General features: G+C 41.1%; 1 pseudogene; it reads left to right on the top strand.

Moving 5' to 3' along the window:
* The first annotated feature begins 3,979 nt into the window (after nt 1-3,979).
* LOC113200562 (citrate synthase, mitochondrial-like) overlaps nt 3,980-6,000 on the top strand; it is a 63,711-nt pseudogene continuing 61,690 nt past the window's right edge.

The raw sequence follows: 6,000 nt of genomic DNA, 5'->3' as shown, positions 1-6,000 counted from the left end.
ACTCATGAATAGCCTCCTGTTATGATGGGCTTCATGATGTAGACCTGCCAAGAAAGAGGAATATTCACTTCAGCTCATCAGAGCACAGTCACCCCAAGCCAGAGATGAAACCACTAACAAAACCTTATGCTTTCAATCTTTTTCTCTAGATTCCATATGATTCAGTGTGAAATCTATTTCTTAAATAATTAAGCCACAAATTTTCTTATATTCAGTATCACTTTAGAATTCTCAATGATATGATACCATTTCATAATTATCATTCATCATTAAATATTATTATTAATTACACATGATTATATAATCATATTGCACAATTTCACAATTATTTCATAACCATCATTATTAATCATTAACCATCATTATCATTAATCATGTACTATCATTATGGATGCCAGTCATCATCAAAAAGAGTTTAACATACAGTAGCTCTCTGACCATAAGCCTTCTTGATAGAAATTTCATCAGTCGTGATTAATGAAAGGCCAAGACCCTATTCCTTTGCCCTCATGGCGGACCTTTCCACCAGACAATGACATTCATGACAATGGAACAGATACGGCTCTAGAGTATTTCTTAACCCAGCATTTTCCTGGCAGCCATTACCAGTTGGCTATACTTAGCATGGCAAGATTGGCATATTTGCCATTCTATCTTAGATGTCCACCAGCACATATTCAAGCCACCTGTGTTAGTCTAGGTCCTCTTAGAAACAGATGCCAAGATGGGATTAGATGTGCAAGTGATTTATGAAAGGAAATACTAGAGAGGGAAAATGAACCAGGGGTTAATGGAGGTGCCATCAGACTATGATGCAGTTCTGCCCCTGTGAAGAAGAAAGGAAGCTACAGAGGGAGAAAATAAAGCAAGAAGGGAATAAAGAAGTTATTTCTAGACCAAGTGCTGTTCTAAGCAAGTTTCAGCCAGGCCTATGGGGAGTGCTTGAGCCATACTAGCCCTTTAGAGAAGGCCAGCATCTTGCAGGTACAGGCCTACTTGGTATTCTTCTTACAGTCATTGGTGAGGAGCAGTCTAAAAGAAGTACACCCTCAGTGTAAAGGCAGTGATAGATTTCAGAGCTCAGAGGCTGGGTCAGTGGGTCAATTAGGTGGACATGTGGATCTGTACAGTGCAAACTGGAACTTGTGGTGGCTATAAAAATATTTCTTATATTTCCTACTCTTTCTATTGACCCACAGATTGTTTTTGCATTTTGTGAGACTGGCTTCTAGATAATGTAGTATTTGTGTTTGAAGGCCTATACCATCTACATCCTTTGCTGTGAAGTGGATCCCCTAGTTATGCATTGTCTCTGCTACCATGTCTACTCTGTTCATATATCCATCATGCTAATTCTGAGATGGCCAATTGCAGTAAGAGTCATGTCCACTGGCTGTTCAGTGTCTTGGTTGTTCAGTGTCTCTTCCTTGATGAATATTAATATTCACAGTTTGTACCCATTCCCATAGGTCCACCCACAAGCCTCTACCTCACACCTGTTTGTCTTGATCTTTTCATCCTTTTTCTTTCAGGCTCCTGACTAGATGGCCAGGTCATTAATCACTACCCAGGAACTAGAGATTTTTTTTTTAATCTCAAGACACCTCTTCCATACAAAGTGGTTCAGTGCTTCCATACCAGGTGCAGTACTCCCATACCGGTGCAGTGCTTGTACCTCTCTCCATTGAGAAGATTCTCCCTCTGTACTGTTTTTCAAGGTCATCCTACCCATTTTCAGCCAGCACTCATATCCTGAGCTATTCCATCCATAAACCAAGCCCAGAATTTTCCTTCTTTCTTCAGTTGATCATATGGGAACTTCCACATGGCTATCCATATGAGATGACAGAGGGTTGCTGGCAGTTTGGGCAGCCTGTACATACCCTGAACTCATGGGTTCTGGTCCTGCTTAGTCTTGATCTTGGATGTACTAAGATATGATCATGGATTACAGGGCCTATTCAACTTTATGACTTGAAGAGTTCAATAGAACCCAAGTCATAATGGGCAATTCTGTACCCATAGTCTAGAATATTTCCACCAGACACTTTAATTGCTATTTCTTGAAAGGTGTTTCTTCCTTCAGTGATTGGCATAACCTTATTCAAGGATCACAGGGACTGCATTAGGGGAGCTAACTCTTTCCCTGAAACTTGCCATAAGCTCCATTCATTCTCACTGCATCTTTTCCATTTACTGACACTTCCAAAGCAATAGGGTCTGTTTGATCACATGGATCAAGTAGCAGGGCTGATGTACATGTTACAGAGCCCTTTCATGCTCTGAGATCTATTCAAAACTGGTAGTTACCTAGATCACATAGTTTATGGGCCAGAGCAATATTCTTATCTGTGGAATAAATTTTCATTCAAACCCAAAGAGGCTTACCCAAATGCTCAACTTCTTTTACCTAGTAATGATGCAAGATGCACCTATTTGTCTTGTACTTTGGAGAAGATGTCCTAGCATGCTCCTGACTATTGAGCCCGTGGAAAACTTCACTGAAATGGCAGGAGAGTGAATGCTTGTGAGGTACATCCTAGAGCCACTCCCCTTCCCTCAGCATCTTTATTCCTTCATCTAATCATGTTGCTTACACTGCAATCGACACCTGTTGCAGAATTCTTTCCTATTGAGGGAAACTCTGAAACTTCTACTTTACTGAGGGTTTTTTTGGTCATTGCTTTTTCATGATTTCAAAGAACTACCACAAGTACAGTGGTGGTTTGTCCTATTTCCTGTGGTCCTTGACATAACATTGGATCTCAGGTTCTAAGAAAGTAAATGCCAAATCCCTTATTCAAGCACTCTCAAAATACTCCTCTGGTTCCTGTCAGTATATACTAGCTAATTCTTGAGATTCATCTGGTATACAGCCTCTTTTCTTCTTAATCCATCCTAGCACATACAGACCCAGGTTATGCTGGGACTGAACCTTGGTGATCAGATGATTCTAGAAAAGAAAGCAGCTACTGAGAAGAGCACATGTCCCCTTGTAAGGGAGAGGCCTCTGCAGCGTGTTCTTGCACAATAGAAGTGCTAGCCCTAACAGGAATGATAAGACACCTTTGCAAGCCTTAAAGATTAGAAGAGGAGTGTCTGAGAGTGTGGCTCAGTGGTAGATTTTTTACTAACATGCAAAAGGCCCTGAGTTCCATCCCTAGCAGAGAGAGAGAGAGAGAGAGAGAGAGAAAGAGAGAGAAGGAGGAGGAGGAGGAGGAGGAGGAGGAAGAGGAGGGGGAGGGGGGGAGGGAAGGGGAGGGGAAGGAGTAGGGAATTCTTTGTAAGACTCACACAGTTAGCTATGAGCTAATTGTTTAACTGTTCTCAATATTCTCTACTGGCATCAATTCAACTTAATAGTAGTCATCCAACTCTGCTGTCTTTGAAGACATTTTTCTCTCCATAGCTTTCAAATGCTTCAGACATCACATCTACATCTTTCTTCTCTGCCAGAACATTTTCCCAGGTCACCATCAATGAAATCTTCTGCATTTAACTCATTATCTTATCCTAGGGACAATCTATGTCCCATCTATAATCAAGCTGAGATCCCCTTTACCTACTGGATGGTTAATGGATCAGTCCCAAATCATCATCTTACCATCTGTTTTCTTGGGTCATTCTACTAAGTCATCTGAGATGCAAAAGCTAAGATAGAATTAGATGTTCAAGAGATTTATTGAGACAAATACTAATGAGAGGAAATGGAGAGCTGAGACAATGCTGATTTGACTCCTATGAAAGGAGAGAAGGGAGAACTTAGTCATCAGTTTTATTCTAAGGAAGTTTCAACAAGGCCTGAGTCCTCAGGCAAAGCTGTCTTCCAGAGAAGCCTTGTGACTTCCACAAATTGGCCTGCCTTAGTATTCTGCCATAAGAAGTCAATGGGAACAGTCCAGGGGAAGCAGGGTGGTGGTTTGAACACAGTTAGTTATCATTCCTAAAGGAGTAGATCTGAGAGAGAGAAGTAGATCTCATGGCTGCCATGCCATCATATGGAGGCATCTGTAATCAAAAACAGCAAAGCTCAGCTATTGATGAAATGTTGGTGTTTATTTTGCTCAGTTTGAGAGGGGGATAATTTTAAATCTATAAAGATCAAATTGTGATTATAACTCATAATTCAAAAAAAAAAAAAAGAATCCCCTTAAGTAGAGTCTGAACAGATCATGAGAAATAAGCTTTTTTAAAAGTTACATTAAAATATTAGTGACTCTCTTAACCTCAATAGTCCGGTTTGTATTGAAAAAAAATACTTTCAAACTTTAAAAATATTTCAAGAACCCTATTCACCTGTTAGTGTGGTTGTCATTTCTACCACAGTTCTTCCTCCTCCTTCCCTCTTCACCAGATGCCATGGCTCACTCACTATAGACTCCCAGCTCTTGGAAACCAAGAATGCATTCTGCCTTTGTTCTGACTGCCTGGTATGCTAGTGCTTCCTAAACAAATGTGGAAGACATATTGGCTGACCTGATACCTAAGGATCAGGCCAGAATTAAGACCTTCAGGCAGCAACAGGGCTGGGCCAACTCACTGTGCACATGGTGTAAGGTGGCAGGGTAAGCATAAAGGGATTGACCTATGAAACATCAGTTCTTGATCCTTATGAGGACACATTTCCAATGCCAGAAACTTTGCCCGGGGATAAGGGTGGAAAGAAGCCCTGCCAGAGTGCTTATTTTGGCTGATGATAACTGGACAGATCCCAACAGAGGAACATTTATCTTTGCTCTCAAAAGAGTGGGCAAAGCTGAGTGTGGTAATCTCATCTACTCAGGAAACTGTGACGGGAGGATAGAAAGTTGAAGGATGGCCTGGGAAACATAACAAGACCTCATCTCAAAAAGAAAAGTTGTTTTTGTTTTGTTTTTAAGAGTGGCAAAGAGGGCAGCTCTGTCTTCTCATGTGGTCACCATGCTAGCAACTTTCCTAACAACTTATACCTCGTGTCTCAGCTCTGTACAGCCATTACAGTCCGCAACTGTAAGGGTAATCTTGCCTAAACTTATGTAGAAGGGATCAACCAAGCCAAGTACTTGGAGCTGAGTTTTTAAGATTTAAAGGATCTGGTCACAAAGCTACCTTGTGTGCTACAACAAAGATCTACTGAAATCTATACCAGGAGCATTGCAGTATTGGGCTATTGACTCTCAGCTGGCCTGATCCCACAAATTCACCAAGATGTTAGGCTACATTTATGCTCAGTTCACCTCACCACCCATAGTGACCAGCAATGGAAGCACCCATAACAGCCATTTTGTGAGCAGTGCCTTTTTAGACCTTTGTTTTTTTTTTTGTAGCAGCAGCCATGAATAGGCAGATAGGGCCTCTACATGAACAGGCAAATCAGGAAGTGCTTGCCTGGCTAACAACTACAGAAGGCAATGAGCAAAAATACAGGAGACAAAAAGTCCCAAGACAACACTTGGAACACACCCCACTCAGGACTGATTGTGCCAAGCTACGGCCATGCAGTGCTAGCAAAGACAAATCCATGATTTACCTGTCAACAAAAGTTTGCTGTGAAACATCTGCCTAACATTCCTATATTCAAGCTGATTGTTCAACTGTACAAAATTGTGTCCAATTTCTTTTTGTATCAGGGCAAGACCAAGAATCCTTTTCCTGATGTAGATACTCAGAGTGGAAACTACTCTAGTACCATGGTCTGATAAAGATGAACACATACATGATCCTGATGGGGTGTCACAGGCTCTAGGTGTACCTGACAGTTCATCTGGAGTCGAGTCCTAGGTCTCCCTTTAGAGAAGCCCAAGTCCACAAGCACAGATGGTCTGATGATATGTGTGGACTCTAAACCAAGGTAAAAATGAAGACTGTGGAGAAAATGACTACCAGAAAACAAGAATGCCTAAATAAAAAATACACTTTTTTTCTTGTTTCAGGGGGCCTTTAAAGACTTAAAATAAAGTTATATCTGAGGATTGCAAGTTCAAAACCAGCCTCAGCAATTTATCTGGGAATGTGACCCAG

The sequence above is a fragment of the Urocitellus parryii genome, chromosome 14 (genome assembly GCF_045843805.1).
Source record: "Urocitellus parryii isolate mUroPar1 chromosome 14, mUroPar1.hap1, whole genome shotgun sequence".
In the NCBI taxonomy this organism is placed as follows: Eukaryota; Metazoa; Chordata; class Mammalia; order Rodentia; family Sciuridae; genus Urocitellus; species Urocitellus parryii.
This window is presented reverse-complemented; position numbering and strand designations above follow the sequence as displayed.